Source organism: Sorex fumeus, unplaced genomic scaffold (assembly GCF_029834395.1).
Source record: "Sorex fumeus unplaced genomic scaffold, SorFum_2.1 ptg000010l, whole genome shotgun sequence".
Classification (NCBI taxonomy): Eukaryota; Metazoa; Chordata; class Mammalia; order Eulipotyphla; family Soricidae; genus Sorex; species Sorex fumeus.
This window is the reverse complement of record NW_026606067.1, coordinates 27,609,400-27,623,790: the sequence shown is the minus strand read 5'-3', so window position 1 is coordinate 27,623,790 and position 14,391 is coordinate 27,609,400.

Here is a 14,391-nt window from a genome sequence, read left to right as displayed (position 1 = left end):
AGCGGGTAGGGCGTTCGCCTTACAAGCGGCCAACATGGCCGACCCGAGTTCAATTCCTCCGCCCCTCTCAAAGAGCCCGGCAAGCTATCGAGAGTATTCGATATGCCAGACACAGTAACAACAAAGTCTCCAATGGAGACGTTACTGGGCCCGCTCGAGCAAATCGACGATCAACGGGAGGGCCTTTACCTTTACCTTACCTAGTAAACTTTTGTACTTAGAATCGTGAGTTGAAATTCCCAGATAGAAGAAGCAGCACATAAAAGAGGGATTTACTTTCCCCCCCCCCCCCTATTTTAAGGTGGGTGAACACCTGGTAGTGTTCAGGGAATACTTCTGACAGTGCTCAAGGGTCCGCATGGGGTGCCAGGGATCAAACCTTTATCAGTAATGTAAGGCTAGCACCTGACCTCTTGTACTACCTCTCAAACCCCTACTTTATATTCTTATTTTTATCATATTATTTTCTTTGTTATTCTGTTACTTTCTCTCTGCTTTCTGTTAAGTTATATTAAACACTTTTTTAAGTCTCTTACTCCCTGGAAAGTATTATATAGGTTTTTTTTTCATGTCTTGTCTGTATATATTGAATTTTAGAAAAAATATGTAGTACAGTAATCTGAATCACATTACCTTCCAAACAGCGCACTGGTGAACACTGATTAGAAGCCAGAGATGAGACTGGTAGGAATATTGGCAAGAATAGAACTGTCTGATGATGCCAACATATTGGAGAATTGTCACAGAGCCAGCAAAAAAGTCAGACCAAAAAGAATTATTTGATATTTTAACCTCAAGTCCTAATTTTCTAATTCAAATATGAGATGATCTTATATTTTTACTCTTTGTATGTGTGTAATAGAACCAGTCTATAGTGATTGGTTGATATACTAAACTCCTCTTGTTCCAAAAACATCATCTCAGATAAAAGGCTTAGATGTATTCAAATAATCTCTCTTACCCAATGTTGATGAATAATCTGACTTTAAATCAATAGAATTTGGCAAAGGTAGTTGACTGATATCACTCCTGTAGCTATTTTTCATTAAATCAAACTGCATCTTCCTAACAGTTTTTCTCTGAAGACTCTTTTTGCTGCCTAACTTGATGAATAAAGTAATGTTGTGAGAAATTTAACATTATTAGAATGGTAGGTAATTCTAGGAAAACATGGGCCACCTCTATCAGCTACAGATCACCTGAAACCTCTAGCCATCCATGATCCTGGACACTGAATCCTTTAGTGGCAAAGGAATGATATTATTTTTTCCTAATTCTTAAATGGACTTGAAAACAGAATCCTTATTTGCTGTTGTTTGTTTGGGAGCCCACAAAGGAGAGCTTGAGTGCTGCTACTCCAGAAATCGGCTGCATGGCTCAATCTAAGTGCTGCCTGGAGAACACACAGTTCCATGGATTAAAGCTTGGTCTTTGGCACTCAACACATCTATTAAGTCCTCTGAGTTATCTCTCTGTCCTTCCAAACAGATGCTTTTCAAATCAAGCTATTAATAGATGCCCAGCTGGACTTTGTTATTGCCTTATGAAATTCTAAGCAAATAAAGACGTGGACTCTCAGCCCGCTGAAATTTAAGATGACAAATTTGTGTTTATGCAATTTTCTGTTGACAATTGGATATACAGCTGTAGAAAACTAATACACTGAAGTTGAAAACCCTAGTGAACTCCGCATGTTAAAACACTTTACGTTCGCTGTATAACAAGGCTGTCCTACCTCCACTGTTTCTTTTGACCTAATAAGGGCATTCCTTAAATGATTCAGACTCATTTTATATGTGAATAGTGGGCAACTTCCAGTTCATAAACTAAGAGATGTTTTGACTTCAGCAATTCACCTTAAAAAGTAAAATTGGGCTGTTTGAGGATATATAGTGATGTGGGGAGGGTATTTCTCTTCTGCTTGGCTATCAGAGTTGGATCCCTGGCTCTTTATGGTCCTCCAGTCACCGCCAGGAATGATACCTGAGCATAGTGCCAGGAATAAGCCTCGTGCACTTCCAGGTGTGTCGCCAAAGCAAAAAAGTACAAAACAAAACAAAAAAATTGTATTGTGTTTTAGTCTCGGTACAAACTAAACATCAATTTATATTAACAAATCTGATATACCTAATAGTGTAAAATAATAATTATTATTGGGCAAGGCCATTTGAAGGGGTAGCAAAGTACCAATGACAAGAAATGAATAATGTAACATTTTTATCAAATACTTCACATATAAAGGAATAAATATTATCTCATTTTTACTTAATCATCATTAAATTTAATATTAAAATAGATATATTTCAACTATTACTAAATTATAAATGTTGAATGAAATATTAATATCAGTGTTAAAACATAAAACTACTTAATAAAGGAAATAGTAATATATGAAACTTTGTTAAAAGTTTGTTATCCAGCTGGAGCGATAGCATAGCAAGTAGGGCATTTGCCTTGCATGTGGCTGACCCAGGTTCAACTCCTCCAGAGAGCCTAACAAGCTACCAACTCCTCTCAGAGAGCCTAACAAGCTACCAAGAGTATCCTGCCTGCACAGCAAAGCCTGGCAAGCTCCCGATGGCATATTTGATATGCCAAAACAGTAACAACAAACTCAAGCAAATTCATAAACAAAAGGAGGGCAGTGATACAGTTCTTATTATTTTTACTGTAAAATAATATTGATTCACAAAAACCTGTAAATTTTTTCCTATGGCATAGACAAGATTAAAGCACATGCACATGAGTCCTGATTGTCCCAAATGCCACGTATGGTTCTAATCTTATTTCAGGTCAGTCATTTTTCAAACCCTCACTTCACTTTTCCTACACACGCGCCCCAGGCATCCTCTACGACCCTGGATTATGCACCATGCCTGAGCCTCTTCCTGTTTGTGGCACCTGGTTTTCTTCTTCTCCTAGGTTATACACACAGACAAGGATCCCGTGGCCTTTTCAGAAGCGGGAGTGACCTCTGCAGATGTGGGTTTGGCCTATGTTGGAACCTGCAGCTGCAGGTAGATTACTCATACAACGCAATCTCATGTAATATCTCAGTCTCCATACCACCACACCAACATGAAGAAACAACACAAATCCCCACCACAAGGGGAGGAGGATGAAAAGAGTCTAGAAGACTCATTAGGAATTACTCACTTAAGGGAGTCCTCTGATAAAGAATTTAGATATGAAGTAATGAAGATGTTCAAGGAAGTAAATGAAACAGTGAGACAGATATCCAGTAAATTAAAGGAAGACATGAAAGAAACAACTGAGAAAAAAAATGAAGAAATGAGAGAAAAAATTGGAAAGCTATGCACAGAAATGTCATGAATAAAAGATTCGGTAGATGAAACAGAAAACTCAGTGGGTGCCCTCAACTGTAGAATGGCTACAGCTGAAGACAGAATCAGAGAGCTGGAAGACGAACTGCATGAAGCCTATAGGCAACAACAAACAATGGCAAGAGACCTCAAAATAGCTCTAAAGAGAATCTGAGTCCTAGGAGATGATTCCAAGAAGAACAGCATTAGAATAATTGGAGTACCAGAAGGTCATGGAAACAGTCCCAATGAAAAAGCCACAGTTAAACATTGCTAAAAAGTTCCCAGAGCTGGACAATGCAGGCATCCAGATTCAAGGAGCACAAAAGGTGCCAGCTAAGAGACCCTAATAAAAATACTCGAAGAAATATCATAATTAGAATGATGGATGCCACGGATAGAGAATAATACTGCAAGCAGCAAGGTAAAAGAAGGAAAACACAAAGGAGCACCCCTTAAATTCAGAGCAGACCTATCAAAGGAAACCCTACAATCCCGAAGGCAATGGTGGAATATACTGAAAAAACTCACTGAAATGAATGCTTCACCAAGAATACTTTTTTTTAATTTTTATTTATTTATTTTTTTACAGTTGTAGATTTACAATTTTTTTTGTGCTTGGGTTTCAATTATACAATGATCAGATACCCATCCCTCCACCAGTGCCCATTTTTCACCACCATGGATAATATCCCTCCCACCCCCATCCCCCCATACCCCCCTGCCTCTGTGGCAGGACAATCCCCTGTGTTCTCTCTCTCCGTTTGGGTGTTGTGGTCTGCAAAAGAGGTTCACCAAGAATACTTTATCTGGCAAAACTCTCACTCAAACTCTAAGGAATGGTACACCATTTTCTGTATAAACAACAGCTTAGAAACTCCATAGACTCAAAACCAAAACTAAAAGAAGGGCTAAAGGGGCTACTGTAAGACAAGAAAATCCCTACAAGCATAACAAACCCTTACAGAAAGATGACACAAAATCCCAAAATAATAATCTCTCGCGTCCAAATTCACCAATTAAGAGACACAGAGTGGCAAAATGGATTCAGAGACAGAACCCAACATTCTGCTGCCTACAAGAAACACATCTGAACAATCAGAACGAACACAGTCTCAAAGTCAAAGGATGGAAAACAACCCTGGAAACAAAGAAGCCCCTCAAAAAAGGCGAAGTGGCCTTACTAGTATTGGACAACATAGTATTAAGGTTAAAAAAGATTAGAAGGGAGAGTGAAGGCCATTTTTTATTAATCAAGGGATATATACAGTAGGAAGAAATCACACTCCTAAATGTATACGCATCCCACGAGGGACCAGCCAAATACCTACAACAACTGCTAACAGACCTTGAGAAGGACATTACAAGCAACACAATTATAGTTGGAGACTTCAACATCGCCTTATCACCCTTGGATATATCAAGAGGATCAAAACTCAGCAAGGAAATAATGACTCTGAAGGAAGAAATTGAAGACAAAGGGCTAACAGACCTACACAGGACTTGATACTCCCCCAAAAATAACACATTCTTTTCCAGTGCACATGTAACATTTTCAGAAATAGACCATGTGCTGGACCACAAAGCAAACTTCAAGAGAATCAGGAAGATAGACATTGCATCAATTATCTTCTCAGACCAAGATGCAGGGAAGATAGAAGTTATTCATGTACAGACACAGATAACCAATTCAAACACCTGGAAATTAAACAACTCAATGTCAAACAACAAGTGGTCAAGAAAGAAATCAAGGAAGAAATCAAAAATACCTGGAAATGAATGAGAATGAAGACACGAGCTACCAGAAACTATGGGATGCACCTAAAGCTATGTTAAGGGGGAAAATTTGTAGTTCTGCAAGCATTTCTCAGGAAGGAAGAAAGGGCTCACATCAACAACTTGACTTCACAGCTCAAGATCTTAGAAAAAGACCAATAAAAGGAGCACAAACCAGGCAGAAGGAAAGAGATCATAAAACTTAGAGCCAAAATCGATGACATGGAAACCAAAAAAACAATCTGAAAGATCAAAGAGCTGATTCTTAGAGAAAATAAACAAGATAGATAAGCCACTAGCAAGACACACAAAGAAAGAAAGAGAGAATCCTAAGAATCTGAATCAGAAATGAGAAGGGGGACATCACAACATAAACCAAAGAAATTAAAAGATCATCAGAGACTACTTTGAGAATGTATGCCACGAAATAAGAGAACCTAAAAGAAATTGACAAATTCCTGCATTCCTATAATCTCCCAAGGCTGAATCGAGAAGATCTGGAATACCTGAATAGTCCTATTAATATCACGGAAATTGAAACTGTAATCAAAAGTCTTCCCCAAAACAAAAGCCCAGGTCCAGATGGATTCACTAGCAAATTTTTCCAAACATTTAAAGAGAACCTATTGCCAGTTCCTCTGAATCATTTCCAGGAAATTGAAGAAAGAGAAACTCTTCCAAACAGTGGATAAGAAGTTGATATCTCTCTAGTACCAAAAGGAAACAAAGATACCACAAGAAAAGAAAACTACAGGCCGATATCCCTGATGAACATGAACGTGAAGATTCTCAATAAAATACTAGCAAATAGAATTCAACAACTCATCAAAAAGATCATACACCATGACAAATTGGGATTCATTCCGGGGATGCAAGCATGGTTTAACATTCAGAAATCAATCAACATAATCCATCATATCAACAAAAGAAAAGATAAAAACCATATGATCATATCAATAGATTCAGAGAAAGCATTTGACAAGATCCAACACCTGTTTATGTTGAAAATGATCATATGTTTGAGGGTGTGTGTAAGGATATTTAATCCTATTCCATTGGTTTGTCGATCTGTCTTTGTTCCAGTACCATGCTATTTTAATTATTATCACATTGTATTAGAGTTTGTGGTCGATGAAGGTGATGCCTCCCATCTTATTTTTCCTAAGAATTGCATTAGCTATTCATGGGGATTTGTTGTTCCTTATGAATTTCAGGAGTGTTTGATCCCTTTCTTTGAATAGTGTCATGGGTATCCTTATGTAACAGGTTTTCTTAAAATGGAATATTGAAATAGTGAAGTGATTCTCTATCATTATATACAGAAGTTTTAATAAATTAAAATATAATTATTTTAATAAAATACATTACTACAAATACAGTAATGAATACAGTAATGTAATGTCAGATTTCTTATATACAAATTTTATGGGTCACATTACACAGATACTTTATTAAACATTATTATGAATGTTTCCATCAACTTGTTGGTGTTGGGATGATCAATATTTAAATCAACAACTGGAGTAAAGAAGAATACCTTCATAATGTTTGAACTTTGTTAAATTTGTTGAAGGTCTTGTGGAAAAGGTGAAATCATAATGAAGAAGAAAGAAAGATTCCAGCAGATAGCCTTGGAACTTGGATTGCACTTCTACCCTGCGTTTCTAAACAGTTGCTCCTCATTACAGATTGTGGACTTGCACCTTTACAACCAATCTGTTTCTTTGGAAAAATGACTTGATCATTCTATCTCTGTTATAGTAAATACTTAATCGCTAAAGCCTTGGATAATTTACTACATTCCTAAGTAATAGGATTTGGAGTAAGTTGACTTCAAAATCTCTTAGAGCAGAATTTCTATAATCTGCAATTTAAGAGTACCTTCCTAAAGAATTTTAATGGATAAGTTTCATCATATGTTCATTGCTCATTTGCCCTGAACAGGTAATTGCAGGAATGGTTTTTGTTAGCTTATATGAAGTATTCAGGGGATAAATATCTCTCTTTGTCATGTGTGATATCTTCATCACAGGCTCATATCTGCAAAGTGAAGCAAAGTTTCTACAAAAGTTAGACTCTTAACCTATCGTCAAAATAACATTGAATACTGATTTCCTTGATGTTTGCTATTCAAAAGATATTTCTCAGATCTTTAAGAAACATGCTTGTGGATCATAAAACTGATATAGGATCCCATTTTCAAAAAGTTTCGAATAAAATATAAAAATAGAAATAACTAATGTAAATACTAATGCCAAGTAAATACCCTAATAGAAGGGGGACTTCTGTTATTTAATTTTGAATAGAAGAGTTAAGCCTCTTGTTAATTGATTATGATATGATTACATTATCATTACAACTTGATGCAATACATTTACACACTGCAAATTTTGGTAGTATAACTTTAAACCTCTTGATACCAGACATACCATCAGATTTCTAACAGCTCTCTACAACTATTCAATCAACTTCCTTTATCTCTTTATTTCACCCTTTCCCTTTAGTACAAATGTCTTGTTTTGAAATTTAATTTTTCTTTATCATAATGAGTTCTGATATAAATTTGTAAAAATGTATTTCATGTAATTTTTTTTAAAAAACCTTGTGTTTATACTATGTTTCTACAGATACCCTCAAACATAAAAAAGTCTGAGTATATAGATCCTTCCCAAAATATATTTTTATAACTTTCTGGGATGACCATAGCTACAACTCTGCTAGTTTTTAGATAAGATTTATTGCTTTGACTGGAATTATATTTATTTTAGTGGTTATTCCATATTATCAATGATATGTTGCCTTTGAAAGTTAAAGTTATTTACAAAATATACATTTATATACCATCAAAACTTTTATATAAAACTCAAAAATGTTTCTTTGATAATCCATCTATGTTGGCAATTATGTTTTCCAAACAGATGGCACTATGATAAATGATTCGATATGTAGCAATCATGGCATGTATCTAGAAAATCTGTGCAGATGCTTATAAAGAGGTTTATAAGCATCTTAGAAAGAGATGTTTATAAAAAGATGCTTATAAGAGATAAACTTTTCTTATTTGCACATGATCACCTAGTACTTGCACTTTCAGAAAATGACAGAGTCTTCTACTGTGTAAGATATTTATAAGATGAAACTTCTTTTAGTAATTTTTAATGATGCTGTTTTACTGTAAAGATTGTGAATGACTTAAAACATGTTTTTGTATCTAATGTTTACAAACATGAATGTCCAATATTTTATATATATAAAATATATAATTTATTCATTTTCATTTTAAAAATTATATTTTAAAAAAGAGCATTTCCAGTAGTGTTACCTGAGTACATGGTCAAAAGTAAGCCCTGAGCATCATGGAGTGTGGCCCCTAAACAAAACAATACTCAGGACTTAAAGGTATATATCAAATGAGCTTCCTAATATTAATATGATTTTAATTTTCAACCACAGAATTTTCCAAACTATCGTAAGAAAAAAAAATTGTAAAATGAAAATAAGCTGTTTTGAGTGAATAGAAAGGTTGATAAATAAATATAAGATAAAATTAATTTTTCATAATTGTTTAAATATAGGAATTTAAATGTACAACTCAGGGATAAAGCAACTTTTATTTGAAGATAGGAAGCTAATTAAGTTACATAAGACTGTTAGATGATATTAATATAGAGCTAGTATTTCCGCAGAGAGGACCAGTCCAACTAGTTGCTGCCCCTCCCAACAGGTTTGCACCTGCTTCTGTCGGCCCCTCTCCCCACAAGATCCATGCCCTTCAACACCAGCCACTGGGACCCCATCCTGGGGCACCTGTCTCCACTTACGCAGTGAGTGCCAGCCCAACTAGTAGTGGCCCCTCCCAACAGCTCTGTGGACTGGAATCCAGACTACCTGGGGTGTGGCCTCCAAAGTAGGGGGGATTTGACCTGCTCAAAAGCAATGTCGCCTTCTGTGAAGCTGCAGTTATATTTCCCACTCCTAGTACTCTCAACTCACATCCCAACCTTATCACCTAATTCTGTGGAAAATGTCCTGGCCACCTCAAAAACAATATGACAATAACCCACTGCCCTACTCGCAATCCAACAAAAGACCAGTGTACCCAAGAAGCTGTACAGTCCCAATATAAAAGAGCACCTCCTCCAATGTTTCACTTGATGCCTATCATAAACCACAGAATAATGTCTGAGAGGAAGCACATATTCTAGAAGGGTAGAAGGGTGACCACCATCGACTGACCTTATTTAGAATTCTTTCCCACAATAAGAGGGAACACTGCTAGTGAACTTGAAGCTTTTACCTCTATACAACCACAGCAGCATGAAGAAAGAGCACAAAGCTCCATTATGAGGAAAGGACGAAGGAAAGAGCCCCGGATCCTGAACAGGAGTTACCCACAAGTATGATCTCTCTGATAAAGAATTTCTAAATGAAATGCTGACAATGTTCAAGGGATTCAAAGAATCAATGGAGCAGACATCAGAAAATTAAAGGAAGAAAAGAAAGAAACAGTGGAATGGATGGCCAAGAAAATACAGGAAGAAATGAGAGCAGCAATAAGAAAGCTACAAAAAGAAGTGTTCCAAATAAAGCATTCGGTAGATGAAATTAAAATCTCAGTGGGTGCCTTCAGCAGTAGAATGGCTACAGCTAAAGACAGAATTAGTAAGCTGATGAGCAGCAGAAAACATACAGGCAACAACAAACAATAGGAAAAGACCTCAAAATAGCTCTAAGGCAAATCAAAGAGCTAGAGGATAACTACAAGAGAAACAACATTAGAATCATCAGAGTACAAGAAGGACAGGAAGGCAACTCCAATGAAAAAGCCAAAGTTAAAGAAATCATTGCTGAAAAGTTCCCAGAGTTAGAGAAGGCAGACATCCAGATCAAAGGAGTCAGAAGGGTGCTAGCTAAAAGAGATCATAATAAAAACAATTCAAAGCATATCATAGTCAGAATGATGGATGCCATAGATAGAGACACAATACTACAAGCAGCAAGGTCAAGGAAGGAAAACACAAAAAGGAGCACCCCTTAGATTTATAGTAAACCTATCAGAGGAAATCCTTCAAGCCCAAAGACAATGGTGGGATATAGTGAAAAAACTCAATGAAATGAATGCCTCACTGAGAATATTCTATCCAGCTAAACTCTCACTCAAACTCGATGGAACGATGCACCATTTTAGATAAATAACTGCTCAGGAACTTCATACACTCAAAACCAAACCCAAAAGAATGATTAAAAGGGCTCCTGTAATTCAAGAAGGAAAACATCCACATGGTAAACAAACCCTTACAGAAAGATGACATAAAATCCCATGACAATAACCTCTCTCAATGTCAATGGTCTAAATGCATCAATCAAGAGATACGGAGTGGAAAAAATGAATCCAGAAACTGAAACCAACATTCTACTGCCTACAAGAAACTTATCTGAACAGTTAGAGCAAACACAGACTCAAAATTAAAGGATGGAAAACAATCCTGCAAGCAAACAACTCCCTTAAAAAAAGCTGGGGTAGCCATACAACTGTCCAACAGCATAGATTTCAGGTTGAAAAAGATTAGAAGGGACAGCAAAGGCCACTTTCTATTTCTCAATGGATTATGTACAACAGGAATAAATCACACTCTTAAATGTATATGCATTTAGGGAGGGAACAGCTAAGTCCTTAAAACAACTGCTAACAGATTTTAAAGAGAACATTGCTAACAATACAAAGAAATCGAAGACTTCAGCATAGCCTTGTCATCTTTGGATAGATTAACAAGAAAAAACCTCAGTAAGGAAACAATAGCTTTGAAGGAAGAAATAGACAAGAGGGCAAACAGACCTATACAGTGTTTATAACTCAAAAAGAAAGAATACACATTGTCTTTCAGTGCACATGGAACATTTTCTATAAAAGACCATGTGCTGGGTCACAAAAACTCAATAGAATGGGAAGATAGAAATTGTATCAACTATCTTTCAGACATGATGCTCTGAAGATAGAAGTGAATTGCACACAGATGTGGAGAACCAAATCAAACACCTGGAAATTAAACAACTCAATGTTGAATAATGAATGGGTGAGGAAGGAAATCAAGGAAGAAATCAAAAGATACCTGAAACAAATTAGAATGAAGACATGAGCTACCAGAACCTATGGGATGCAGCTAAAGCCATGTTAAGAGGGAAATTTAGAGCTTTGCAAGCATTCTTGAGGAAGGAAGAAAGGGCCTACATAGATAACTTGACTTTACAGCTCAATATTTTAGAAAAAGACCAACAACAGGAACCCAAACCAGCTGAAGGGAAGAAATAATAAAACTTAAAGCAGAAATTAATGACATGGAAACCCAAAATACAATCCGAACGGTCAATGAAAGCAAGAGCTGGTTCTTTGAGAAAATAAACAAGATTGATGAACCACTAGCAACACTCACAAGAAAGAGAGAGAAAACTCTAATAAACCGAATCAGAAGTGAAAAGGGGGACATCACAACAGAAACCAATGAAATTCAAAAGATCATCAGAGACTACTTTGAGAGTCTGTATGCCACGAAATGAGAACCTAGAAGAAATGGATAAATTTCTGGATTCCTGTAATCTCCTAAAACTGAACCAAGAAGACTTGGAAAATCTGAATAGACCCATTAATATCAGGGAAATAAAAACCATAATCTAAAAATCTTCCCAAAAACAAAAGTCCAGGACCAGATGGATTCACTAACGAATTCTTCCAAACATTTAAAGAAGATCTGTTGCCAGTTCACCTCAAGCTCTTTGAGGAAATTGAAAAACCAGGAACCCTCCAAAACAGTTTCTATGAGGCACATATCTCCCTAATACCAAAAGCAAACAAAGCACCACTAACAAATAAAATTATAGGCCAATATCTATATGAACACAGATGCAAAGATCCTCAACAAAATATTAGCAAATAGAATTAAACAACTCATCAAAAAGATTATACACTACGACCAAGTGAGATTCATCCCGGGAATGCAAGGGTGGTTAACATTCAGAAATCAACAAACATAGTCCATCATATCAACAAACGTAAAGATAAAAACCATATGATCATATCAAAAGATGCAGAGAATGCATTTGACAAGATGCAGCACCTGGTTATGATGAAAACTCTCACCAAAATGGGCTTAGAAGAAACTTTCCTCAAGATAGTAAAAGCCATCTACGACAAACCTATGGCAAGCATTATCCTCAATGGGGAAAAATTAAGGGCCTTCCCTCTAAAATCAAGGACAAGACAAGGATGCCCACTATCACCACTTCTGTTCAATATAGTATACTGTAAGTACTTGCAATCACAGTTAGGCAAGAAAAATATATTAAGGGCATCCAGATAGAAAAGGAAGAAATCAAGCTTTTACTACTATTTGCAGATGATATGATACTATATCTAGAGAATCCTAAAGCCTTTATCAAGAAACTCCTAGAAACAATAGACTTGTACAGTAAAGTCACAGGCTTAAACCAATACCCAAAAATCCATGGCCTTTCTATACGCAAATAATGAGACAGAGGAAAGAGACATGAAAAAAGGAATCCCGTTCACAATTCTGCCCTAGAAAATGAAGTACCTCGGAATCAGCATAATTAAAGAGGTAAAGGACCTCTAAAAAAAACTAAAAAATGCTACTCGACGAAATAAAAGAGGACATAAGGAAATGGAAACATATACCCTGCTCATGGATAGGCAGAATTAACATTGTCAAAATGGCAATACTCCCCAAGGCATTATACAGATTCAATGTGATCTTTATAAGGATACCCAATAAATTCTTCAAAGAAATGGATCATGCACCCCCTAAAATTCATTTGTAAAAACAAACATCCATGAATAGATAAATAAATTCTTGGGAAAAAAGACAAAGGAAGACATCACCCTCCCAAATCTCAAATTCTACTACTAGGCAGTAACATTTAAAACAGCACGGAATTGGAACAAAGGCAGAGCCAAGACCAATGGAACAGCGTGGAATATCCCTACACACAACCCAAAATGTATAAACATCCAATCTTTGATAATAGAGCAAGAAATATGAAGTGGAGCAAGAAAAGCCTCTTTAACAAATGGTGCTGGCAAACTGGACAACCACATGCAAAAAAATGTGCTTAGACCTCGACCTAACACCATGCACAAAATTCAGATCAAAATGGATTAAAGACCTAAACATCAGACCAGAATCCATAAGATACAATGACAACAAGGTCATTGAATACTTTCACGATATCAAGGCTAATGGTATCTTCAAAGATAACATGCCACTGACCAACCAAGTGGAAACAGAGTTAAGCAAATGTGACTATATTAAACTAAGACACTCTGTACTGTAAAAGATACAGTGACCAGAATACATCTAACCCCATCAAAAAATGGGGTGATGAAATGAACAGAAATTTCTCAAAGAAGAAATCCAAATGGCAAAAAGGCACTTGAGAAAATGCTAGACATCCCTAATCATCATGGAGATGCAAATAAAAACAACAATGAGATATCATCTTACACCACAGAGACTGACCCACATACAAAAGAAGAAAAGTAACCATTGTTGTCACAGGTGTGGCGAGAAAGGGACCCTCTTTCACTGCTGGTGGAAATGCTGACTGGTCCAGCCCTTTTGGAAAACAGTATGGACTATTCTCCAAAAGTTAAAAATTGAGCTCCCATTTGACCCAGCAATACCACTCCTGGAAATATATCCCAGCGAGGCAAAAAAGTACAGTCAAAATGACATCTGCACTTATATATTCATTGTTGCATTGTTCACAATAGCCAAAATCTGGAAAAAAACCCAAGTGCCCGAGAACAGATGACTGTTTAAAGAAACTTTGGTACATCTACACAATGGAATACTAGGCAGCTGTTAGAAAAGATGAAGTCATGAAATTTTCATACAAGTTGTTCTACATGGAAAGTATAATGCTAACTGAAATGAGTCAGAAAGAGAGGGACAGATGTAGAAAGTCTGCACTCATCTGGGGAATATAAAGTAATAGAATGGGAGTTGAACAGCCAAGAATAGTTGAGATACTTACCAGGAGGTCTGCTCCATGACTTGAAAGCTGACAGCACACGTTGGGGGAAAAGGCAGCTCAGATAGAGAAGGGAACACCAAGTAAAAGTGTTTGGAGGACTCACTCGAGATGCGAGATATGTGCTGAAAGTAGACTATAAACCAAACATTATGTCCACTCAATACCCCAATTATAAACCACAGAATCCTAATGAAAACAGAGACCAAAAGAAACTGCCCTGCCACAGAGGTGAGGCAGGGTCGGG